At 36.4% G+C, this 27,920-nt stretch overlaps 1 protein-coding gene and 1 long non-coding RNA gene across 10 annotated transcripts in view; one reads left to right on the forward strand and one right to left on the reverse strand.

Moving 5' to 3' along the window:
- Positions 1-27,920, forward strand: part of LOC116170264 (voltage-dependent L-type calcium channel subunit beta-2) — a 272,421-nt gene that overhangs the window by 166,470 nt on the left and 78,031 nt on the right. The window lies entirely within an intron of this gene.
- LOC116170265 lies at positions 1,705-27,303 on the reverse strand. Its single transcript, XR_004145202.1, has 3 exons — positions 27,254-27,303; positions 2,796-2,958; positions 1,705-2,610 (listed from the first exon to the last, which is right to left on the reverse strand). It is a non-coding gene; the product is annotated as an uncharacterized LOC116170265 (long non-coding RNA).

Raw genomic sequence — 27,920 nt, forward strand, 5'->3', positions numbered from 1 at the left:
CTTTCATATTTGTGGCCGGATTTTTACGATTTTAACAGAAGTTGCATCTTACAAATGGGAAATGAATGCAAGTGGAAATGCGCTTTATGTAAATCGTTTACGATTACTTTTTAACTTGTATATATCTCTGCTTCCTTTGTTCCCGAGCCCGTGCCGCGTTTTACTCTTGTCCCCTGATCTTCCTCAAAGTCGCCTTGACGTATAAAGCTCAATTGGAGACCTTGCCTTAGGAAAGAAGTGATTAGATTTTGAGCTTCGGGTGTCAAAGGTCAATCAAATAATATAACTATTATATTTTAGTATTGTGCGATATGCTGCCGTATAGGCAATCAATCAAGCGTTTAGTAACTGAAATAAGCGCAAACTTTTCCAAAAGCGAATCGTTTCGATTATGGGTTTAGAGTAGGTATACGATATGGTGTCCATAAATAATAATCGAAAATAGCAAGGGGACAGTTGGAACGTTTAGGTATGTTGGTGTTTTCTTTGCTATTTAGAAACGCGATTTTTCGAAACTGTTTACGGTTAATCCATGTCCAAATTTGAGTCCTAACTACTTTGTACCCCGTCGAGTTCGCACGAATACGGAAATAAATTTCTATAAAACTAACTTTTTGATATTAAAATGAAGAAATTTATGGAAGACATTCGCACAATCGATGCACACAGTTACTATAATTTTTCGCCGAGGTTATCATCGGCCAGTGTAATTAATTGTCAGATAAAATAACGCTTGTAAAGGACTGAAAATATATAAAATTATACGATGTAATAATCCTTGTCGGCTATTAATCAGTTTCTCTGTCTAAAAGAATAAAAGTCATAATATTTAAATGAGCCTGTATATATTTTCGCACTTACATGACGGAACTTTTGATGTGGAACCCAATAAATCGTTAATTCCCATACACATTGTTAACTATTGAACTTATCATTCAAACGTGCTGGAATACCAAAGTACGAAAACGCGTAACTTACATACTTTACATTTAAATTGCTTTTAGTAGTGATGGATCGATATTAATTGCTACAGTAAATTATATACCTACCTGCTTCTTATATAAAATCATTAAAATGGTTAGCTAGTTTTGAGCTTAACGTAAACGAATCTGGTATTAGTCTCTTTCGTACCAGAAGTGAAAATTACGTAAAGGTCGTAACGTAATAAATCAAAATTAGAAAACCTGTAAGTGTTGAGCTTCTAAATACTACATGTAGGGATAACAGTAACTTTTAGGCTTTAATGTCATGGTACGATTAACTTTTTTCCATTTTAGTCTGCTTCTAATTACATAAACAATGTCGATTGCATCCTAAAATGTTTAGTCGTCTAATGAATATACCTAATCTTCCTTGTCATAGTGAGAAGCAAGCTCAACCCGAACGAACAACTTGTGATAATTAATGTTGTCAATGATATAAATCACTTCAGTCCGCTATAATTACCTCATTTGGATTATATTAATTGTCTTTTTTGTGCTTTGTACCTTTTAACAATTTAGTTTCTGACATTCAACCATAGAAGTGCATAGGTGTAGGTTTGGCCAAGACACTCCTATATTGCAAATACAAAAATTAAGGTTTAGATAAGTTCACTTAGGCGATATATCAAATCTGTACGCAGATTAACAGACTATTAAAATAGATATTTACAGACTCATATGGATGTAATCTTCATTACTAAAGCAATTTATTCGTGCACAATTTTGTTTTATTATTAGTCGTTAATTAAAATTTAAAAAATTCTTCATTTCTTTCTGGTTTCTTTTGAAACCTCATAATTCGTATCTTGAAAAGTATTTGTCTGATCGATTTGGTTATTGCCGGTTAAGGAATCGCCGGTTAGTAGTGTACCGCGAAAAAATAGACGGTCAAACGTATCAATTACGTATGCCCACGACGGTTTCCGATGTAGTAAAATACGTTCCGAAATTCCAACGGGAACGGGAACAAGAAAAACATGATTTTGTGTTTTACAGAATGTATTCGGAATTAGGTTGTTAAATACGTCTATATGTTATCAATGTTGAATGACATAAACTTTATACTAGCGCGAGATAGATATTTATACAATCCAGTGTAGTAAGATGAACCGTTGATTGGTTTATATTTTACGAAACCGACACGTGCATATAGTAGGAAAAGCAGCACTATTCTCCCCCTCAGCACCATAACGCTGTTCCTTCCGTTCCCATCCCTAACTTTACCTATCCTTACATTCCCGTTCTCTGGCCGAAGAGGCTCTGGCAAGCCTGAGTAGCTCGCCTCCGGCGTCCCTGTAGTCAGGGATGTCGGAGGAATGAAACATGATGACCCCCCCCTAATGATTGTACGGCATCACCCAGTGCAAAATCTGCGCTAGTTGTGTTCGCAGAGCCGAGCCGTGCATTTTTTTTGCGAATCTTCTTCGAGGCGAAAACTAGAAGAGCGAAATTACGTTGAAAGCCAAATATCATTTCCATAGAACCGTAGCTGCGCCCGGACGAAGATTTTCGCAGCATTTCCAAGAAAAAAAACGTGAAACTTGAAAATTCTCACGACGGAATGTAACCCGCGAATTCTGTGATCGGTCCGTGTAGAGTATAGCTGGAAAATCAACTTCATTTCTACCTAAAAGAAACAATCAATGAAAAGCCACGCCCAGAAGTTTGGTCGGTCCGTGCGTTCCAAACCATATACAAATCCTGGAGGTGGAACCAAACCATTACACATAAAAGCATCCACGAGTTTATGGATGATTGGATAAGGTTTGGAACGCACGGATCGATGCAACTATAAAGGTATTTATTAATTACCGTTTTATTGCGTCGTCGTTTCTTTGGCGTTCGTTGTAGTTTGCCTTATTGCGATTTATGAAATAGCATCGTAGCCATTTTATTGTTTGGGACGAGGTTTGGGATTTGCATTAAGTCGGTGTTTTTGTGGACACCATTTGCTGATAAAGTTGTAGACCTGCACCTGGACATTTTTAACATATTAACGTATCACAGCTCGGTTTATTTTTGTATTGTACCCCCTCAATTTAATTACGATATTGGAAGACTAACCATAGATAGAAAGAAGGAGAAGAAGTAAAATTGATAAGTTGAAATTGAACTCGGCTGGAGGATTGACGTAATCTAACTATAATCTAAACTATAATATCCGCCCTTTGAACTGTAATTATTACTATCATTTTCTTTTCTATATTTTGCAGCTGCTACTCAATAAAGGCATCATTATTATTATTATTATAAATTCAATGTAAAAGCTTTAATTTCCCTTGAAATAATTGACCGAATCTTTTGAAGTTCCCATTATTATTTAAATGATAAAAATTCAAACTTTCAACGCCCTTAAAGGAATTGGTTTATTTGGAATATAAAAATACGTCCGGCTACCTTATTATACATATACATATAATAAATGATTTTTTTGTTCTGAAGTTGAAACTCTCTCCCACAAAAATTTAGAATTTAGGTAAGTATCAACATCATTGGGGAAAGCAAAGTATTTGCGCACAATCAACCACTGAAGACGGTTGAAAAATGACGTAATGTAGTGATATTGTTAGTTCATTCACCTTTAGGACACTTTAATTTATTTATTTGTTACTCAGTTGTAAACGTTGATTAACAAGACAAAACGCAAACGGGTAAACGTCATGTTTAAACGCTACTGACTTGTAAAACTGATAGCAGACCTGTAAAACTGACAGCAGACTTGTAAAAATTTTACAAGTTAGTAATCTAGTAATTTCATTGGCCAGAATTAATGCGAAGTCTCTGTTACATGGATAATATGATATTTTAGACATTCCTTCGAAATCAATTTAAGAACTAATTATTTACGTTTACAAATGAGTAACAAATAAAATATTGTACATTATACGCCAGGTAATAGTTTTTACTGGCTCTAGGAGATGACAAGCTCGCCTAACGGCTCGCTAGTCAACTTCTCCTATCGCCAGTAAAAACTCATTTACCTGGCTAATAATGTAAAATACTATTCCGCGCGTCTAATTTCACGTACTCGCAGTAGTGTCTAGTATTTTGCAATCCCACTTTGCTTAGAGTTTGTGAAATATCCACTATTGTTCGCAGATTCTAATAATCTCGATCGCTTAAATTGAATTTTCTGACGGTTTTCTCCGAACCGATCGATTAATTGACACCCACAGCATGCACAACTCTTTCCCTCAATAAATATTATTTTTTCCGTCCAAATCTATAAATTTACTCCACGTGAAGTGAAATCCCTCTCAATCAGCAATTCGCACGCTACGTAGCACTTTCGATAACAACTGCAAAATAAATAAAATCTCCCTGTAATTTGAATTTATCTATCACGACTCACCGGCGCCTTCAGCTTTCACACGTATTTAAAATGTCAAACAGTATTCCAAAACCACTCGCCCATATACAAAATGTGTATCCTGCCAAATAATGACCCAATTTACAAAACTGTGCAGGCGCAATCTCAACTTCGGAAGAAACCCTCTGTTTGACCTAACCCACCCCTAACGCTGCAAAACTCTGGACATAGGGACGACATTTCTCTGATACCTAGAGAAGAAGTGGGGCAAAAACCACCCGAGAGTTGCTGTGATTTCCGAGAAGCGACAGGATTTAGAGAACCTAAAGTTCATCACCACGTCATATTAAAATCGAATCGTCTATTCGCTAGGGTTGATACACAGGTCTGTTTCCTATTTGAGAAGTGAGTCCGCTACGCGACTGTCCCGTAGAACCAGAAGTCGTCACGGGTGGCGCATGCATCGAGGGAGATTCTTTGGAAACTGTCATGGATAACTTATAAACAAAAGGAGTACCGATACGCAAAAAAACCCACTTTGAGAAAAAATGACGAAACCGTACATTGTCCCGAAAAGCATCACCATGCTGCGTAAAGATCAATAGCGCTGTTTTAATCGGCGTAGTTGAATTTTTTAACCACACAGAAAGGGCTGAGATCTAATCCTAGATAATATCTACCTGCAACTAAGTGGAGAGTGGTTGGTGTGAAGCTAACATCGATGTTAGAAATTAACTGCTATTTCGAACCAGCGATAGGGTGCATCCGAAAAATTGATGAATTACGAAACGAGTTCTGTGTGGAAGGTTGTATACCGTCCAATCTTCAATGCTGCGGAAGTAATCTGAATCCTGTACCATTCCAGGACGCCCCTTTGCTTCTGCGACCCATTACCGCCGCTGAATACTCCAGGACGTAAATGTAGGACTGAGATTCCCAAGGATGAGTCAGGTATCGATGGTCTTCTCCAACAGAAAATGTCTTTTTCAGGTGGTCATGTGCTGAAAATACTACATTTTCCCTTCTGGAAGTAATCGGAGGGTTGCTAACGACTTTTTGGACAAAATACAGAAGCTTGCCAAATTGGCGGGGGTTCGAGAGTTACGGTGTTTCGATCAGGAGAGCCAAATGAAGCTTCAAAATAGCTATGACTATTGTTTGGTACTAAGTTGTTGCCGATTATAATAAGAAAATAATAAGTTTTGATAATATACTGCATGTATATACTTTGATTGGCCAAACGAAAGCACTGTAAGTGAATTTGAGTAATAATGAGCGGCGGGCATGTGATGTGTATTATCCAGCCGTCCAGCTTATGTCGACTATCTCGTGCAAGGATTATTAAAAATTATTGACTTTCATGTAAAATTTCACATAATAGAATACACGTGTTCATTTAAGCGATAATTTCCATTGTAAATATTGTAAAAGCATTTTAAATTGGACGCTTTAGTTTTGATTTACTTTAGTTTCATTTAGCATACGTAAGGGTAAATGCAGCCGTGTTACTTAATCGTTTACTTTTACGGTGTCTCGGTTCTTTCGTATTACTTTTCATTGATTTTGGTTTGAGTTCAGATCAACGCAATTAAAAGTTTAATCGGTTTTCTTTGATGAACGGCAATAGCCTTTTACTTTCCGCGGTTGTTTATTTATTGAAGTGTATTTTTCAGGGGATACAAATGCCAAGAAGTAAGAAACGTTTCGTTAAACCAAAAAATAAATTTAAAAAAATAAAAAATACCCATTAAAACGAATTGTTTATTTTTGCATTTCATGAATTCACCTCTGCGGATAACGATAAAAATAATGAAAATCATCTACTTGTTATTAAGTAATTAGTAATTAACTTCTGATTTTGTTATAGAAACTGTATCTCAAGTTGAAGGTTTCCAGTATCGAACAACGGGAAGTTCTAGCATTGAATAGTCCTATTCTTTTGCTGTAAGAATGGCACCTATTCTACATGTAAATGCAATGCAAACATTAATTTCCACGAAACTTTCGTAGAATCTCAAAAATATGAAATTGTTATTTGCTAGTTTCTGAGTAAACAGGAAAATAAAAAAAGCGCAGAAAGAAAATTTCCAGAAAGAAGTCTAAGACTAATGTATAAAACTTTTCTTCGTACGTCTTTTTGCTTAACATAATCCCAATTTTAAGGAAACAACCCCTCCTGTACTTTGAAGTTTTCACGTATCATGTCCGTTTTTTTTTGTATATCATTCCCATTGCTCACGCAATTTTTCAACCGCGAATTTACATTTATTTCGAATTCATCGCCGCTTTACTTTCTTTCTATACCTTTTCGCCCTATATATTTTAAATTTAATGCTCAAAGGAGAGAAAGAGTTTTTTTTATGTGCTCTTTATTCCAATTAATCCCCATCTATCGCGAACGCGTTACTTTCTCCGCTAAATAAAATTAGATTTACTGAAATTGTCCTTTCTATTTGAGCTTTATGTGTTTGTGCGCTTTTGAAATTGCGTTACGAGATGGGATGATATGTAACGTCGTAAGTGGCAATCGCTCTGAAGTGCTGCTCGTGAGACTTTCGTGCCGTTTACGCTCACTTTGTAGATGTATCATCTTAAAACTGGTTGGCGCCGCGGCGCTCGAAAGTCTTACTAGAGAAGGAGATGACTAATCGATATCGTTACTAGATAACATCACCCACATGTGCACGTGCCTCGGAGCAACTACCTCGTAGTATTTACAATCTATATTTGCAATGCGCAATCACGGAAGCTCCGTACCGATTCACATACTTTTATAAATACAAAAATAAATTTGGTAAATAAATTACAATGAAAAAAGCTTGGCGGAGAATTTCATAATTGAGTTACGAAATGGTCCCAATATTAACCGTAGCGTAGAAACGAGATAATTATTCGATAGATAAGTGGTTCAGGAAACAATCTGTGTGCTATCTTGAGAAGTAAAGAGATCATAAATGAAGCCATGCCAGATTTTAACGCGCTCCTTTTGAGGCAAACATTAATTTCTTAAAAACCCGTCTTAAATATTTGCGTGGAGATTTTAATGCCGATGTCCAATTTTGAGATTGTTATTTTAATTCAATTCCATATCGTAATTTATGCAAATAACAGTCGCTTCTTCATTATGACAAGATGTGCTTCTGTACAATGGTGATATTGCCTTGAGGCAAATGGGGTAGCCATTTTTCATCTCCAATATTGTAATCAGACCATGGAAACGTCTATCCTATCCGTTAGAGGTAATTGCTTAATTAGATATTGAAATAATTTCTCGCATTCAATCTCCTCTTGGAGTTTCCTACGCCTAGGGAAAGGGGTGGAGGGTAGTTCTTCCTTTTCCGTCTGGGGGGCTGCGTCGGTTGTGCACACGCTAGCCCTAATTATCACTTCAGTTCGTGGTATCATTTTTGGAGTCATGTAAACTCCGCACGTTAGATGTCGCGTGCTGCCGTCCAATCTCCATCCATTGAAATTGAAATCCCTTCTTATATTGATACTTATTTGAGCTCCTTCTCGTATACTTCATGCAGAACATAAACATAATCCCTAGTGTATTTCATGCCATAAACTTATTCCTGCACCTGTGTTTCCAAGTTTACTCCAACCCAGAGACCTGAATCTTTACCTTTTGGTTTGATTAGCCAGTTAGCTTTTCGGTTTATTACAACCAGACCTATTAATTTTTCGTTACTTTTCATTTCATTGTCTATCGTACGGACCTGTACTATCCACAACGTCAATTTTGGTAGTGCTTCACGTTTAATAGTGCTGCATTGGTATGTCGGGTTTGTGCTTAGAACAGTCGACATGACCCAAATTTTTACCAAAGTTCACCCCATTTCGCTGAAATCTGAGGTTATGTTACTTATATTTCGTCATTCTTAAGTTAGTGAAACTGAAAAATCTTAAGAAGTAACAGCTAATTTTTGTAAGAGAATATGTTAACTGTATTTCTACACTCTAATAAAACCACTTTTGGATTCACTTCCGTATAATTGAACGTATAAGCCGGTAATTAGCATCAAGCGCCTTGTATACTAGAAGAGGGAAGGGACACCTTTTCCATAGACAGCCGCTTTGATATCGACCGCCGGTTAACTTCGAACGCACTTTTCGTATCAGCCAGTGACTAGCATCGATTGCCTTTAACACTCGAAAAAGGAAGGGCCACCTTTCGCATATTCTATAAACTGCCTCTTTGTTATCGACCGCCGATTAGGTAACATAATCTCATATTTCGACGAAATTATGTGAACTTTGTATTAAGATTGTGGAAAATTTAGGGCTTCTCCCGCAATTTTTTTGTTGAAAACCACGCTTAGGTGTCCTCCACCTATTTTTATTAATTTCATGATCGTAGTACGGCATCAGTACAGTGTTACAGTGGGTTTTGTTTTATTTAACCGCAAGGAAGCTAAAAGGGAATTAGAAATATAAAGTAACAAACGCGGTTATAAATGCAATTTTACTTCAGATGTAAATAGAATAAATTAATATTTAATAATAATTCAGGATGAGGTAAATGAAGCGGGTTATTGTAATTAAAACAAAATCAGCGCCGGTCGTTTTCGCAGAAGCGCATCGTGAGCCAATCAGCACACTGGATAGATCCCGAAGATAGAAATTAAGCCAAGAGCGAGAAATCATGCCCACCGAACCACCGTGACTTTGCGGACCAAGATATTTGCACAATTTTCGAGAAATATAGTTTTGTAGTTTTCAAAGCGGAACACCCCATGTTACGGGGTCGTTGTGGTAACGGACCAAGTCAATATACAAATAACAAAACGAATAAATATATTTTGCAAGGCGGCGGCTGGTTGGGTTGCTGAGAGTCCGGGACTATGTGGGACGGAGCGGCGGTGCGGCTAGTTGGGCTGCTGTGAGTTTGGCTACAGAGAATGAATGATCCGCGACTTCCAGCTTCAGAAGACGTTTTAAGGGCGTAAAAAGACTTTCCCAGCTCTACTGTCTCTACTGGTGGTTTCGACGCTACTTATTTTCGCTACGAAGGCCTCGATATGGCGTTGGATTCGACAAGCCGTATTGACCAATTGCAGACGTGCTTCGTTTGCAGACATGTTCTTAACACCCATAGGATTCTATAGTCGGTCCGTGCAGAACGCACCTGGAAACCCAACTCCCATTCCAAATCGGCGAAACGGTCTTAGCAGATTCTATAGTGGGCCCCTTCAAAACGCAGCAAGAAATGTCAATTCACTTAATTTCTTTGAAAAAACGTCCAAACGCTATGCAACAAACGTATAACTAAAATTGATGAAAAAGAAAACTAGCACCACAAAATTCACATTCATTTATCCACCTTTTTGTTCCGATACTGAAATGGCGCTAAGTGCTAAGATATCGGTCATATTCACAGTTAAAACTACCAACACCAAATGGCTGAAACGAAATGAAGCCCTTCTGACCCGGGAGTAAAACGGCCGGCAGATTCGGAATATACCCACGTGTCCCATTTGCAAATTTAGACATTCAGTATCTTCACTATGGCCCATATAATTACTAAGCAGTAGACAACGTCACAAAAAAAGGAGGGCGGAGGTCAGTACAGGCCAATTTCTCCGATGTCGAATATTCCCTGGGCGAACTTTTCTCTACTGGAAATTTTTGTAGGGTGAATTTTCCAAGTTACGAATATTCCGGGGATATGTTTTCTAGGGCAAATTTATCGCAGTCAATTTTACTGGATGCATTTTCCAACTTTTAGGAAAACAGTATTAGTACTTCGAGGCGCCTACTCATACTTGAACCATTTATAACGGTTGGGCGCTGCGTACAAGTAAAACATATAAGGCAATTCTCAGTTCTCGCATCCAAAACATGCAAATAATCAAAAGAAAGCTCCCAAGCCGCAGAGTTCGGTATATAATTAATTGACTAATGGCTGAAGGGCATCGCTCTGCTCGTAATCTACTTCTAAAACAGGTAGGTACTGTACTTTATTGGCCAACCTCTCCAGAAAGAAGTGGTGGCTTCTAACAAGATTCACGTTTCAAACTTGATTATAACTTAACCGAGATGGCATAGATATTAAATAGGTAATAATGTTAACAAATTACCTGAATGTGATACCATTTAACTCCGAAGAAGCAAAATAGTTATTCATTAATACACTAAAGAGTTATGGAAGTTGTCTCTTTGTTAAGTATCGAATCCAGATATCAAGTCTCGTTCATGACCAGGTGACCCAATTCCAGAAATTGGTCGCTCGTTATCAGCAAGTGGAAGATACCAAAGGTGTTGGCACTCGCAGGCGACGATTAATTTAACCCAAGGTTGCATGCTGGTAGGTCAACAGAATGGTAGGTAAAGCGTCTCCGAAGAGATGGCAATTAAAATTCCATGCGTTCTAATCTAACGCTTTTAGCTGTATTAGTAAAATGCAGTGTAACTAAACATGGCTCTCGTTAGAAAAATAAGGAAGATGAAGGTCGACAGTCGACAACCAAAATAATGCTTTGTAATGAAGCAAATAAATCGATACACATTTTTAGACAGACATCATCAAAATAGCGTCCTAGAGCCTGAATGGCAGAATCATCATTATTAACGGCTTTTAGGTATCGAAAACCTACAAAATGTTCACCAAAAGTATTCTGGGGCCCACATCGATCGTGACAACAGGCAGGTATTTTAAACTGGAATCAAATCAGGTGCCTGCCTTCACCCAGCTCATTCCAAGGGAACAAACATTGCAATTAATATTACAGTAGTCAAATTGAAATGCATTTTTCCTTACAAAATATCATTTGATAATGCGGTGTTTGAATCTTTTGCTGCTATTTCTCCTGGAATAAAATTAATTGTGGAAGATGTGACACTTTTAGGAGCACCTTTGATCCCACAAGCTACTGCCAATATTCTAAATCGAAAACTTGAAGAAATGAAAATATTGTTTGAACGCCTGGAGTTGCTTAATACTCACACCGCTACTACGGAACTGCTTAGCAATCCCGAAGCTCCTGTATCTTCTTCGGGCAACACCTTTAAATGGATTTACCGATTTTGTCCACATGTTTGATACAACAATATTTACAACTCTCGAGAAGATAGTTAATGTAAAGTTAGATCCTACCCAGTTAAATGTGGCATCTTTACCAATTAAAAATGGAGGTCTTGGCATTCGTAGAGTTGCTGACATTCATTTTGCCGCCTTTCTTTCTTCCATACACGCTGTTACTGGTTTAGTCAACTCCTTAATGTTTCTAACCGGAGAAATTGACTTGACCTGTATAAGTGGATAAAGAGAATTTAGGAACTTGGCTTTCACTAAATTATGGGAAACTTCGTATAGAACCCGCTGTTCAGAGAAACTGGGTAAATCTGAATCTGGGAACGCTACTGAATGATAATGTTTTTCGAATAGCACTGGCTCTACTTCTAGGTTGCACAACTTGTGAATCCCACCACTGTATATGTGGCATGCTTGTTGACCGCCAAGGCACACATGGTCTCTCTTGTCAGAAAAGTTCTGGAAGATTATCACGTCAACGCGAACTCAATTGCATCATTCAGAAAGCTCTTGCTTCAACATTAGAACCCCTGGGACTATCGAGAACACACGGAAAACGGGTAGATGGTATGACTCTGATCCCTTGGTCTCATGGTCTACACTTAATTTGGGATGGGACTTGTTCTGATACACTTGCCTCTTCTCACTTGTCGCTTTCCTCGCATTTCACTGGAGAAGTTGCGAGACAAGCTGCTGCTAACAAGTTGAGGAAATATCAGGAAATTATCAATGCAGGTTACCAGTTAGATAGTAGATACTCGTCTAAATTTTGAACGCCATTCTGATAATGTTGCCAATAAACTTAACAAACCTATATATCTATTAAGATATTTGTGCAACAGTGTTTCTTTAAAAGTTCTAAAAGCGGCATACTATTCTTTAATACAAAGTACTCTTACCTATGCGATTATAGCCTGGGGAAATAGTTCTCACTGGAAAGATGTATTCCGATTGCAACGTAAAGCAGTGCGTGTAGTAACAGGCCTCAAGTTTAGAGAAGACTGTCGTAGTGCTTTTATTGCTTATAAAATATTGACTTTTCCTTCTCTCTATATTTTAGAAGCTTTGTGTTTTGCTAAAACTAATATTGCATGCTTTCCAAAGCAATCGGAAATAGGTATATTATATAGCATCCTTGGGAAATAGGTACATCATTTTGATACGAGGAAAAAGGATATGATTCGAGTTAAATACTGTCGTCTGTCCACAACACAACATGGTATTCTATATATGTCATTATACAACTGTCTTCCAACTCATCTCACTTGTTTGTACCTTGCGCCTTTCAAGAAAAAAATCAAAAATTATCTCATCGAAAATGCCTTCTATTCTATTGATGAATTCGTCCGTGAGTGCAAATATATTTAACAAATTTGTTTATATTTTTGTGATTTTTTGTCTGAATAACGTAATGTCGTTATATATATTTATTTTTTTATATAAATCTATACTTCAAATTGGCATGTTTTTATATATTATATATTTGCTTATTAATTGTTGACGGGTGTAAGTGCACACAATAAAGATCTATCTATCTATCTTTTTCCTTTCGCTGTTGAAACCCTTGGGCCCTGGTGTACGGATGAAAAATGCCACAGGAGAGCACCGTTCAAAAACATTCCTTATTCAAAAAATTAGTCTGGCCATTCAGCGCGGCAATGCTGCTAGTGTTATGGGCACTTTTGCTTCTACAATCTCTTAAATCTTTAAACCTTTTTTTACTTAAAATTTAAATGTTTATAAATAAATTAAAATTTGTTCATTAACTATCATTTGGTTTTATGCACTTGATTTTAATAAATAAATCGCGATCCTTTTGAACTTGTCCAAATGGATGGTTTTAAAGCCCAATAATGGAAAAATATTCGTAAGCTACCAGTTAGAGACAGTTTCAAACTGTATGATGTCTTTTATTAACCATTGCACTGCTATTTTTGCGGCGATGATTCTTATATCTTTCGTATTATGCCATTTTGTGGTTACGTTTCCTCTTGAAAATAAGAAAATTATACGTTACTCAACCAACGCATAAAACAGTACACGTTGTTTTCTTACATTACGAAATCTAAATTTACGACTGTCTCCTACTTTTTCGGTCACATAAATTAAGTGGGACACCAATTAATAAATAAAATACATACGCAGTACATAAGATCGTGTTATTAGTAGAAATTACTGTGTAATTACAGTCGTCAAATTAGTAAAACAACAAAAGAGACTCACAAAAATAGTTTTAATGAGTGGTCCATATGGCCCATAAATTACTTCAAACCAAATGCTTTTATACTTGATTTCCGAGAATTATTTTTGATTATCCCGACAAGAAGAGTTTGAGACCACTTCTTGTGACAATTTGTAATATAAATCTCGAGAGAAAAAGTGCGCCGCTACCGCTTTTTATTATTGCTTAAGTATAATAATTGTTAAGTCATTTACTTTAATATTTGGGTCAAAGCTTGTATTCGCGTCGCAACTCAGGAAGGGTTAAAATGTTTAGTAACCTACTCATGGGTAGGTATCCATAAATTACGCATTCGTTTACAGACCTGGTGACCTTGTACTTGTGCCGGTCAGAACTTCTTCAGATGCTTCGGAATAAAATGGCAAACAAAAGTTGATTTTATTTCTCGAAGAAATGCACGCGGCATTTTGATTGGGCGAATGTGGGACGTTCTGCGAAGATAAATGTTTTGAACGCACATTTTAGCTTCGACTTGAATAAATTTACAGTCGGAAATAGATAATCTGTGAAATTGTAGGGTAGAAGGTGAAAAGAAACGAACCAGGATTGGTGTATGAAATTGTTTTTTGAGATACACAGGAAATTGAAAATATTATCACAGATTAGTGTTTAAATCTGCGATATTATGGGAACACCCGTTTATAATACAAGAAAGATTTTGTTAAGTGGATATTTATTTGCAAATTTCAAAGTAGTAAACTATCAGCGTAGGTACGCTGTTTCCGTCGCGAGTAACAAGGTTCCTGGTTCGTCCAATACTAAGGTAGATTAACTTTTCTGTTGCCGGTTCCTAAAAAAATCACCGAATGACCGTTGGAAGCTTCTAGATGAAATGTTTCATAGCCGACGACTACGTGAAATGACGCAATTGATGGAGTTTTACTTTTCCTGTGAACAATTTTGTAAATCAACCGCATGGGTTGAAATCTGCGATATCATGTACAAAAACAGTTTTGTTTCCGGGCCGTTACTTGGTGGTGGAAATTTAGGAACTGATGCAGAAGCCTTCGATGGATATGTTCATAGATCTTCCTTATCAACCAAATATCGTATTTAATTAAGTCGGCGAAACAAAATTTTACTTCTCTGCCTCTTTTCCGTTTCTCTGCTTCTTTTGATTTCTACATCTCAATCAATGCAAAAAATGCGCATAACTCAAAATGTTTTATTGCATAAAATTTTTCTAAATTCAACTCAGTCTCTAACAAAATTTCTATACGAAATAATTATAATTCTCCAAGGGCATCTCCAATACCAGCCACGACGATGATCTTGATGAGTACTTTAATTAAATATTTTGGGGACCCTCAGTAGCCTCGACAGTTTCTACTATACTACTATACTATACTATCCTGAGTAATCTGACTTCTATTAAACACAAATTGATCTATTACTCGCGAAACAAATTCGACAGTGACTAATAAAACTGAAAAAAGGGGCCTGTAAACAATGCACCACGCACTTTCGATCGATTGAAATACAAATTAGTTAATCAAATTTTTTATAATTTTCTTTCACAGATGCACAAAAAGACACACAAACTGGTTTTGCTTCTGATTTTTTTTAACTTCTTGTTTATTGATTCAAATGAAGTGGGTTACTTATAATAAAAATTATAAATATCGCTCTTTCGAGGTGGATGCTTCAATTTAACGACCACTTTAATAACCTTTTGAAAAACCTCACGCTTGCACTGCCTAATGTGCGAAAAACGACCTTTTGAACAAGGACGACCAGCTCCCTCGCTCAATTAATACGCGTATTAGAAAAACCAACACTTTAGTTAACTAACAAGCGAAAAAAATTCTTATTGTCAGACCGGATTTTAGTGAAATTGATTTTAAACGCAATTTTTTTATAAATATAAATCCGGAGGTCGGGTGTTCGAACCTGCGTTGAGGTGAATTTTTCATCTGTGGCGGAGATGGAAATTACCTTAGACCAGTTCCGAGCATTCTACCGGCTACTCCGAATTAGGTTTTCCTGCAGTTTGCCTAATTCGTAAGGTAAATACCGGAGTAGTATAGACCAACTTAAGACCTTCTGCAGAGGCACCTCTAAATAGCATTATGCGGGTCACTCTGTAACTGGACGCATGCCTGTCGAGGGCCCAAAACAAGAGAGGGATAAAATTAAAATTAAATTAAATTAAACCATATCTGCACGCTAGTGAAGATTTTTCAGATTAAGCGGTCTGAACGGTATGCTCTGACGAGTACAGTAATTTTTACTTTTCACAACAAATCAGGTATTTGTCTTGGTGAAACCGGTTCTCTGTTATTGATCTTAGCGGAGTTAAACAAAATTATGTACCTATAAATCCTTCATTGTTAACCCGTGAAATCGCTTGTCCGTTTATTTATCAAAGTGTGTCAGTGACTCTTGACTACAATCATTTTTATATCTCCCCAAACTTGAAGGAATGGTTTAAAAGTTTGCGTAACGTTCACTCTGATATTCCCATTTCCATACAGTCCTGACTTTTGTAATGCGTGTGAAAGCTTAAGGCGCCAGGAATTCGTGACGTAGGACGAAAATAGCTAGAATTATGTGTTGATTTTGCCATTATCAAGCTTGGTGTATAGCGCATTTTTTTTACCTACTTGCCGAGTATATCATCCACACGGATAGTTTTGATTGGTGGGTAAGGTTCGAGTCATAGAACGAGCATACATTAAATAGAAAAGTAGTGGAAGTTAGGTTGTTGGTAGAGAGCCGTGGGACAATTCGCGTTAAATCACGATAGCGTTCGCGTCGAGCAGGTAAACAAGTTGAGTCGATCACCTGCATGTTAGCACAATTCGGATTTTAGTTTGTGTAAAGAATTCAACCTAAACCGCCGTGAAAAGAAATTTCCTAGAGAGCTGTTAAAAATTATAATAGTAAATGAGAAGCCGCGTGCAATTGAAGTTTTAGTGATATCCAAATCCAGGGAGACATGGCGTTTGACTACGAGAAATTCGAACAGCACGTGTAAACTAAACGTTTTGGTGACCTTCAAGTTTAAAATATATTTTGCAAAGGAATAATTACGATAAAGACCACCAATAATGTAATTTTTTTAACGAACGGAAATAGATCCTCAATACCTCGAGTTGAACGACCGAGGGGTCTGTTTACTGTATGAATAAGGTAACCTCGAAGGTAACCATATTTTTTGTCTTCTTGTATACAAAATAACCCGATTCCTTTAAGGGTGCTGAAAGGCTAGATCTTTTGTCATTTGAATAGGAGTGGAAAACTCGATCATTTCACTTCAACCTGCCGAGTACGGTTGTTTAATCACACTGTGCACATTTAAATCCTATGAAGACGGGTGTGATTAGAGATGTCGTTTCAGGACATGCTAAAGATTTAAAGCCGCCCGGCATAAATTCAAAATCTACACTGCAAGAAGAATCAAGCCCTTTGAGGTCTCCGAAATATTTAATTTTCCCTTTGTAGGTACCTTCCTCCAACATTTTCAAGATATTCACAATTACATTTTTACCTCGCCAGTAGATGTGTCTCGACGATCTTTCCACTCTTCGAAAGTACCTTCCTCCGAAACGCCGTTCTGCGGACATTTGCACTGAAAGTTTTGACGTTCCACTTGCCCTTTATGAGTACCCTCTTTCGACACTTCGTTTTCAAGGTATTTGCTTCCATCCATCACATCCAGATGATTCATTTTGCCTTTGAAAGTACTTTCGTCCGACGCCCGATAAACCGTTTTCGAAATTTTCGCTCTTAAAGTTTTGACAATGCATATATTTCTTCCAGACGTCCCAATCACTCTCTTCTAACAATCTATTCTTAAGATGTAAGGAATCATAACCGATCACGATAAGGGGACGATGAGGAGGACTATGGTTGAGACGTTTCATTAGAGTACGATGAAGAAGCCCCCCCCCCCCCCGCGACCTTTAATTGGAATACCATGAAAGATAAAATTAATTTAGCGCAGAAAAGTAAATTGTTGTACAAACCAATTCATTCATTTCGATGAGACTTAGAATATCATGATGGGAGAATGTGTGTTCATAGACAGATGGACCTGGCGGGTCCTTCATAATAAAATAATGTTTAAGTGCTACGGAGATGAATTTTCAACGATATGCCTCTGCAAAGAATTATAAGCGCTCATAGAACGACCAGAAAAGAATTTAAGTTCCTCATTTTATTTTTTGAGGTACTTTAACCTGCTATCAGTCAGAAACTGCGTAGGGTTATATCCAGTTTTCTCGCAGCTGTGTTCACCAAACTATCAACAGTGGGGATAAACTTTCTTCCACTTTTCATCCTCTGTTTCCATTGATTGCTACTACAAGTGTACCTAAGAACCTTTTCTGCCCAAAAGCCTCCTCTTGTTGATTCTTGAAAATCATTGAGTTTCGTGACCTTTGGAGTCTGTCAAAGTATTGAAGAGTCTTCAACAAGTCTTAAAGGTTTTCACCAATCATCAAGAGGAGTCTATTGGAGAGCTTTAGAGCCCTTAAGTGCACATAAACGTTTTTGTTAATCCTTAAGAACTTTCGAGTCTTCGATTGGTCTGTACAGCTTTTAGTAGCTTTTAAAAAGTGAATAATTAGGGAATGCAATACCGGGAACGGGAACGCGGGATCCCGAAATACCGGGATCCCGCAGCATTTTTGCGGGATTAATCCCGCACATAAATGGGGCGGGTTCCCGCGGGATTTGCGGGACTGAGGAATTTGTTGACCAAAGGGACGACTCTGTTTACTTTGTTAATGAAACGCATAACGGAGAAAATATTGTTAAAATAATTGTTAAACTTTTTTGGTTAAAAATGTAATGATTTTTGAGGCACTTTAGAAGTTCACCTTTTTGTGCTGTACAGGTGAGGTTTTTTTGAGTTCTAAGTTAGGCTGAAGGTACTATTTTGTTCAATATTGTGATAATTAGCGATTTATTTTAATACAGAAATTAACCCCACAAAAATGCTTATTTGACAATTTATTTAAAATTGCGGGACCCCGCGAGATTAACATCTAACGATCCCGTAAATACCGGGATTGAGATTTTCCTGCGGGATTGCATTCCCTATGTGTAATGTTATAAAATTTGGACGGAACCATAAGGAGTGTGATAAATTTACCAATATTAGCCAGGTTGCGGACAGCATTTTCCGTTATGTTAGACGGCCATTTTTTCTTATAACATAAGAAATATAAATTTTTGTAGAAATAATTTACGGTATGAGGGCTTTTTGTACGATATATTTATAAATAGCGGAACCAATGAAAATGAAGTTCTTATAATGTGTCACTGCGCAGTACGTAATCACCAGAGACTTTCCATGTCTCTGGTAATCACTCATAAAAATAACATTTTCCTGCTAACCTACAATTGTGCAGTGTTTATGTTGGCGGTAGTTCTTTTCTTTTTGTCTAAGAGCATAGTAGGAAGGAAGGCTTTATAAATAAGGATACTTTCAATGTCATCAACTTCTAAAAAAAGGAGTTCATTTTCACCAACTTTGGACATTTTAACACAATGTAAAATAAAAGTGAGGTTAAGACTCCTTCAAACTTATAAGCAAAATTGAACACGCCCAGCACACACCGCAACTTAACTTTGCTATAAAAATGTTTTATACTTATAAACTTATATTATAAGGAAAAATGGCCGTCTAACATAACGGAAAATGCTGTCCGCAACCTGGCTAATGTCTTGTATTACCGACCATTGTTTTAAGTCTCAGTAATTTTGCATTTATTATTATATTACGTGCCCCTTTTAGATTAATAAATCTAAACATCCGATACAACTGAATACCGAACGATCCTCCAGATATTCACACATACATCATTTTTACAAATCACCTTAAGTTGATTTTGTCCCACCAGATCAGCTTGTAAAACAAATTCTTTGAATCGACATTAGTTTTACTTTTACTCAAGGTGCCTACATCTAGGCCTACATACAAAATTTCATTTAAATATACAACAAATAAAAAAATTGGGTTTGCGCATGCGCAAAACAAATTGTTTGATTCGCCATTAGTTTTACTTTTATTCGAGATTTCAGTTAAATAACTTAATAATTAAAAAAGAGGATTGCTTATGCACAAAACAAATTTTTTGATTCGACATTAGCTTGCGCAAATACAAAAGTTGTGTTGCGCATTCGCAATTTCTTTTGATTTGTATGCATAGTTGCGTGAGGTTTAAGAAATATTTACTAACGCAGAAAACCGGACATTCATATGTTCTTTGTAACATGAATTGTAAAAGAACCCCTTTTTTTGGAGGTTTGGAGTTTGGACAGTTTTTGGGCTGTAACTTTTTGGCCCGTTACATAAAGTTATCGTGCACAAGCCAGACAGACGGACAGACAGGCAGCAATACAAAATTATAAACGATCTCGAGGATCGTTAATAAACAGTCTTTACGCTATACTCTCGTAGATCCTTGTTCGATTTTTTTCCCACATGATGATTACAAATTCTTTCCTGAAGGTGAACCAAAAATTAAATAGAATTTTTAGTTTTTTGCTGTTAATTATAGCCTCCGAGTTATAATACGCCAGATTAGTAAATTGAAATGTAGTAGACTAAAGTTTATAGTGGAAATTCATATATTAATCCGATAAAATATGGAGCCAAGTAGCACCATGTAATGAGCTTTGAATCGCCTTATCGATGTAGTTACTTCGCTGTCGAATGATCAGCCAAATTTTACTGGATTAGGAAAGCACGCAATTTAAATAACCATGTAATCAATATTCATAATCACAGATGAACTAGGCGCGCGCCTAGATTGAGTCGATTGCGGTTCATCAAAGAAGGCTTACATTAGGTGCGTGCTGCATGATTAATATATTAGCAACATTCAGAAGCGAAACTGACAATCACCAGTTATTATTGTTGCGTAACGGTGCTTCAAAACTGGTCACCAGGTGCCATAAAATGTTTTTATGAAAAAATAATGGATATATTAGCACGATATACCGTCGTTCGTATTTTCGTTCATCATGGCCTTTGCCTTATGGAAATGCTCGAGTCCTTTCAGAAAATCGGACTTCTTTGTCCCCAACCTTACAATTGGATGAGGTACGCCCGAGGGCCAGTTGAAAAGAGTTTGTTTGCAGATTGAATGTGACGGTATTAATCTAAAGGTTAATTAATGAAGGCGTAACCTTGATAAATTAACGAAGATGTAAGTACCATAAACATCAACCATTGAAAGATTTGCTGCCACTCAGCTAATGGACGATTGCAACTCACCCAGTTTAGTAATAAAACGAATAATTTGTGAACAAACTAAACGAAGAAGAATTTCTCAAATTCTAATTTCGAATTCATGTTGGAGGTCTTTGACCATCAGCCTCCGTCCAAATGTGCGATCCTATTTAATTGTAGATTCGTAATGCATTATCAAAAGTATAATGGTAACTGGTTTCTGTTGTGTACATACATTAGAGGATCATAAATTGGATGGTAACCACACCGGATCACCTTGGCTGTGACTTTAAGCCGCTCTTCTTTTTCGTCGTAAATACCGCCACATACACCCGCAATACATCACTTACCTATACCTACTCCTTTTTTCCTCCGTGCTTTAAACGTTGAATTCCAAATATCGATAACGATCATTATTTATTGTCTTAAATTCGATTTATTGCGATCTCTTTTGTGCTGTATGTAAACGAATCGGGCGTATTGTCAAAGTTTTTGCTCGTACAATAGGCTTCATCAATTAAAATACATTGTTTGAATGTTGTGCATAATATCCGAAGTGACGCCAGAAAGGTTACACGAAGTAGCAAAGGGTACGGACGTGGGAAGTCAAATGGCCATGTTTGCGTGAATCTCGGCTTTATTACAAAAGTTGCAGCTATAAAATTATCTCTAAAGAAATTTATTATAAGCTTACGGATGATATTAAAATCGACCTGATGACATATGCCCACTTTATCTAATTTTGAGCGATTTAAATCCCAAATTTTATAAATTTATAAACCATGTATGACTTAAATTGCAATGTTGCGATCTTTACTTTATTATGGTACCTGTTCCTATTAGTCTAGGAGCTAGCCCATGTCATGTGTGCAGTTGTGCGTCCCCTAAGTTTAGTTGCGGGCATTTGTTAAGCATCTATGGGAGTATTTAAAAAATTCGGTCGCGTAGTCCAAATCATGGTCGTTTGGTCGCCAAATTTAAAAATGTCCCCCACGTGGCTAGATTTTTTGTTTAAGTATATATCCTAACACAATGGTTCATTTTTAATTTTTTAAAGAAAGTTTTACTGATTTTTTGAGAATGACTAATTTTTGTTAACATAGGTACCGAAAACGGATTTAGAACGTGTAAAATACATCTGCACATGCGTCATGGAAGTGTAGAAAGCAAAATAACAAGAGAAAACTTCATTAAACATATACAGCATCAATAAAAATCCTAAAAAGGTTGACAAAAATTGTCGAGTAATTGTAATGGCGTGTATTCTTCTGAAAATAATAATCGAATTTCGTCCTTGTAAATAGAAATACGTTCACCGAAAGAAATTAAAGAAAACTCTGCACGACCTCCGTCGGCAAAACCAAGAACTATGTCAAAGAAACATATACTAAGAAAATAACAAATTTACTACAGGAACAATTTACATCTAAACTAGTGGATTGCAAAGAAGATACCCAGATTGCGTAAGGATATAAATAAGAACAAGAATACTATACCAAATTTGAATTACGAGCAAAAAGAACGTAACACAATCTTCACATAAAATGAAGCTATTTGCAATATTATAAACGGATTTATGCTCTTGGGAGAGGTAGGCATATGTCAAAGTTTCAAGTTTCAAGAACCGTGTAAAAAACTTAATCCCTTGAACTATGGTTACATATATAAATGACGGTACTTTAATTCCACAAGTGACAGATCCACAGAACCTTAAAGATTTTCCTAAGGCATGTACCTAATTGCCAGACGTGCTTCAGAGTAATGGAATGTCTCTGTAAAAGGTTGGAAATAATGTGTTGTGACTTGTAAACGTAAAGGCAATGTTTGGGACCAATGCAATTCTTATACATAAGTAATTTAAAGAAGTAGTGATACATTTTCATGTTGTTTGGCTTCCATAAATCAGTAAAATTTTCTTTAAATAATTAAACTCGAAGGTATGGGAAGATATAATTAAACAAAATATCTAGCAACGTGCCTTCCATTTTTAAATATGGCGACCAAACGACCATGATCTCAATCACGTGACCAATGTTTTTTAAGCTCCTATAGGTGTTTATTAAGGATCCGTTCAAAAACTTAGGGGACCTACAACTACACACGTGACATGAGGTAGCTCCCGCACTATCTTATAACATTACCTCATGATGCCTATACTCTTGTATTCTTTTTGCAATTGTGGCCACAATTTATCAATGAAGGCATTCACACTGGCTCCCAAAATTTAGTTTTTGGGCCTCCGTGCTTCAAAAATTTGTTTTCCCTGCGTCAAGAAATAATTAATACTTCACTGTCGGCATATTTCGTGTCTTTTTAATTTTAAGCACATTATGACTTGGTATCATAGTAGTAACTATAATGCCGTAAGCAATAAATGTGAAACTTGAAGCCTCGCTTACAGGTTTTCGTTTAGTACGGTTATGACATTTGCACAAGATAGGTATGGGTAACTTAGTGTTGATGAGAAGACCCGGATAGCTCACTAAACGGCTGGACGGATTTTGGGGAAATTTTTTTAATGGTTTAGGTTCACAATTGGGCTCGATCATATTGTAGGATTTTTTTTCGGTTTTGTAGCCCAACGCTCTACCACTGAGCTACAAAGCCGATTCATGAGCGAAGAGACACAATTTAACTTGAGCGGTTGTGTGAATAAGCAAAATATTCGTTTCTGGGGCACAGAAAACACATGTGTCACCACACTGTATGCTGCGGCTTTCACTGGAGAGGGCCGTATTTTTTTTAGGACTGCAATAAGGTCGCGGTTACTTCTTATTGCCGGGATTGGACGAGTTGGGCTTGAAGAGTACGTGGTTTCAACAAAACGCTACAACCGCACATACACACAAATCTCCCGTTTTGGCGATTTGGCATGGCTAGCAAGATCGCCCGTCCTATACTCCCCGGATAATAGCAGGTCAGTCCTTAAAAATATTCGACAGGAATGTGAAGAGTTACCCCAGAAAGTCCTGCGGAGAGTCATGGAAAATGCAACCACTCATCTTTTCCATTTAAGAGAAACAATTCTGAATATCCAAATAAAGATTTCCATCACTCAAAACCATTTTCTTGATTTAGTAAAAAAGCTATTCAAGTTTCGGATCAGTTTCGGAAGCCACGAGCAATCAGACGGAGAGGAACACTCTAGGGATCTTTCGAGCAAATGGACTTGGTGTTCGGCGAATATCTAAAACAAAATTACGGCACACGGGACGGTAGAAATTTCCCACCTCCAAATGGAAGCACAAATTTACTAACGGTCTCCACTAGCTACCGGAAAACGAACAAGGAAAACTAACCCCGTTGCGTACTTACCGGAATGAAAATATCAAGGGAACGTCGGAAATTCCGGCCGGCCGGCGTACTCGGGTGATAACGTAAAAAAATTATAACTTCTGTATTTAATTCCCAGGCTTCCTGGGTGCCCTAAGGATCTGGGACATATCTCAAAAACTGTATTAATTAAGTGCGCTTCTATTGACACTGGGCATAATCTAATCAAACGAAGTTTTCTGCAACACAATTAATGAACTACGGTTAATTATATTCACTTAATAGGTCGGATTAAATTTCAAAATTCGGTAGCTCAGTAATTCCCAGTGATACATGGAATTTCTGCGATAGTAAAATAAACTGCACGTCTGCACGACCTTAGAATTTGTAACATCGTCAAGGACACAGAAAATGAAGGGGACAAGATAAACCAAAAAGAAAGTAATATCCCTAACCACGGCTGCGGCTGCTCACTGAGATACGTTTATGTGAGATTATATTTTAGGCGCCACTGACTTTTGTTTCCCTGTTAGCCGTATCCAAAAATGGGAAAGTTGCTGTGATGGTCAAGGAAGCTAAGGCTAAAAGGGGGGGACAAACCCAAATTGGAGGAAACTTGTAGCTTTAATCTTGCCTGCGATTGATTGTATGAAATAAATTTGGTAATATGACAAATTGTTTGCAGTTTTCTTTTTTTTAATGAAATGAATTAAGAGAGGAAAAGGGATGAGGACTAGGGAGGAAATGATACAATTTCTAAAAATGTAAAATAAATTAAAAATTCAAGCAATAGGCAAACTGGTTGCTAGATCTAATATTTACAATATCATACTAATCAATAATTTTTAGATATTATTTTATTTATGTAAATGGATAACGCAAATCCCCAAAATGTGGGCCTCTCCCAAAATAATAGCTTTTCCTTGAGGCTTGGTCTCCGGAAAATAAAAAGAAACACGTAATCAAGGAAAAAATTTGGGGAAAAATCAAAAAGTAACGGACAATAGGCGAAAATAACCAAAGGCGGGAAAATAAACGTGAAGTGGGAAAATCAGTGCAACAAACAAACAATAGAGGACGCTACAGAGAAAACTAAAAATGCGACACAGAACGTAGCAAGAAAGGCGATTTGAAAATGTGCATGAGTGGTAAGGATAGTAAGGTATTAAATGAACAAAACCAATAAAAACGGAACGATACACATAGGAGAAATAAAGGCGAATTTCGGTATAATTTACAATCACAACAAAAAGCGAATAGTACGCTTAACGCTACTGGTATAAAAACCACCAACAAAACCCCAAAACAATCCCTAATTATAAAACTAATATTAGCGCTAACCTAAAATAAAAACAAAAGAAAAAAAATCGGTTGTTAATGAATGAAAAGAACTGAAATCATACAATATTAAGCTTCTCTCTTCTATTAATGGACGAGAACTTTCGAAGGCTGCAAGAATAATTAAAATATCTCTACGGGAACAATTAGAAACTTTAGGTACAATAATGTTCGGCAGTTGGTTTTTATTATCAGCGATTAAAACGGATCTACAAATTAAAACCATATAGGAGAACCGGTAGTTACCCCCTTACCCAATTCCAAAAATTCCATTTGAATTTTTTCGCAAAGAAATTCTACTTGAATAAAAATATTCAATATGGGTCAAGAATAAGATCGCAATACAGTATAGAGAAGTAACGACCATAGGCTACGTATGCACATCTTGCTATCTTCATATCATACAATGTTTGTCCTTAATTAGCAAAATTATGTGTTTGATTGCTTTCTATTGGATCATACTGTTGCGAGCAAGTATCCCTCAATGGGTTCAAATTGAGTTAAAAATTTAATATTTCGGGAGGATAGTGCTGTGTTTTCATTAATGCTTTTCTCAGCAACCGTAACACATAGCAAGATGCAATGAAGGGCGTTTGCCTAGGTTTGGAGGTAAATGTTTTTTACAAAATCGGAAAGAGAATATCCATATAACTAGGTAAAATCCCGAGTACATCCTAAGTATTTAAAATTATCAGAAAGAGGCAACCAGATTTTAGATAAAAAGTATTTAGCGGCAAATTAAACTGACAGTGGAAACTTATCTTTATTTTCAGTTGGTTATCCATTAACACCAAATTGAACGCTATTAAATAAATTAGCAATTATTAATTTATGACTTTCTTTTACAGTCACAAGGTTATGTATCACTAATACGGTAAAAACTTCATCAATCCGGAACTATGGATGTTGCACTGAACATCGAATGCAACCTGTAAAAAGGATGAAACATTCTCGGCTCTCATTGTTACCCCATGTCAACCAATTATTTTCTAAGTTTTGCTAAGATCGATTATTATTAGCACAATACCAAATAATACAATCGAAAGATTACCACAGAATTTAGTGCACAATTTCTGCAGATTCCTAACTTTAGCTACTTGGTATTCCACTTTTAACGCCAATGACCAGGAGTTCCTTGCTCCATTAAAAAATTGTGAGTAATTTGTCTTCATTCATAATAAATTTCCCCATACGCAATGACTATGTATGCGATATTCCCACGTATTACACGATTATCACTTCGTTAATTATAAACGCTATCCTGCAGTGTTTCTTGAAAAAACCGAATTGATCACTACACCATTTATTAATATTAAAAAAAATGCTATTAAAAGTACTTGACTCACGAATTACCTATTTGAAATAATGAATAATGAAGTGGTACCATATATCTTCGAATCGAGCGTTGGAGTATGTGAATATCGTATTGAAATTGACGTAGTTTATAATTGAGCATTAACTTAAATCATTTATTTTCTTGACAATAAACAATGCGTATTTAAAAAATAATAACAATTCAGTAGATCAGTTGCCATAAATTATGCTTGGCAATAAATAATTATAAATTATATTTTTTCCATTTGTAATTCAGCCTTGTCGCCGAGTTTGCCAAAAAGTAACAACAATCAATAATAAGACAGGCGCGCAATCACTTGAAAATTAGCAGTAAATGTACGAATAATTTTCGGAGTTGTTTTTAAATTTCCATACAAATTGCCTCTTACCAAATATGTTTACTCGTACGTAGCCCATAAAAATATTTGACTTTTAGAACAGCAATAAAATACTGGTAAATGTAGTTAGATTTAATGTACATAAAATTTAAATATTCCTATGAAATTTTCGATAGATAATTTAGATTGAATAATAGATAAATTTTAAAGAGACATACTTTTAATGTGTATCCGCGAAGACTAATGGTTCATTGATACCCAGTTGTTGGTACACCATTTTGCAATCAGATTCTTATTGTGAATACCCACATATCCCTCTTTGTTATACATTTAACAAAGGAACATAAAATGAAGCGTGATTAATTTATGTAATTATTTCTGTCGGTACTAAAAGTTCAAAATACAAACCAGTTTTTAATCAGAGTTTTAGATGGTAATAACGTTCAATCTATATACTGTGTCCAGTGGGCCGAAATTGCGTCAAACTTTATACCTCCTAGGATTGTTGTAATGCATTCGTTTTAGTGCCTATCCTGGCATGGACACCCATTAGTGCAAAGACGTTATGTAAAGTAGCTATTCTTGTGGTGGCAATATTTTTTGTATTTGAAAACATTCAAGTTTCAAATGCTTTTAATTTGAGATGTAGTACGTTTTGTGCTTAATTTGAAAACGTGTTTGGTACCTCTTTTTTAATAGACTTGATCAACCGACTTTACTTACAGTTAGTGTAATACTTTAGGAATAATAAAAGAAAACAATATCTGCTTTTGCCATCATCTTTCGTTTATCTTTCTGCCAATTTGGAATAAGTATGCGTTTAATCTTATACCAGAATTTTTTTTAAATTTTCAGATGTTATTCTTCCCCACTTTGTCCTGTTAA

Source organism: Photinus pyralis, unplaced genomic scaffold, assembly GCF_008802855.1.
Source record: "Photinus pyralis isolate 1611_PpyrPB1 unplaced genomic scaffold, Ppyr1.3 Ppyr1.4_LG5, whole genome shotgun sequence".
In the NCBI taxonomy this organism is placed as follows: Eukaryota; Metazoa; Arthropoda; class Insecta; order Coleoptera; family Lampyridae; genus Photinus; species Photinus pyralis.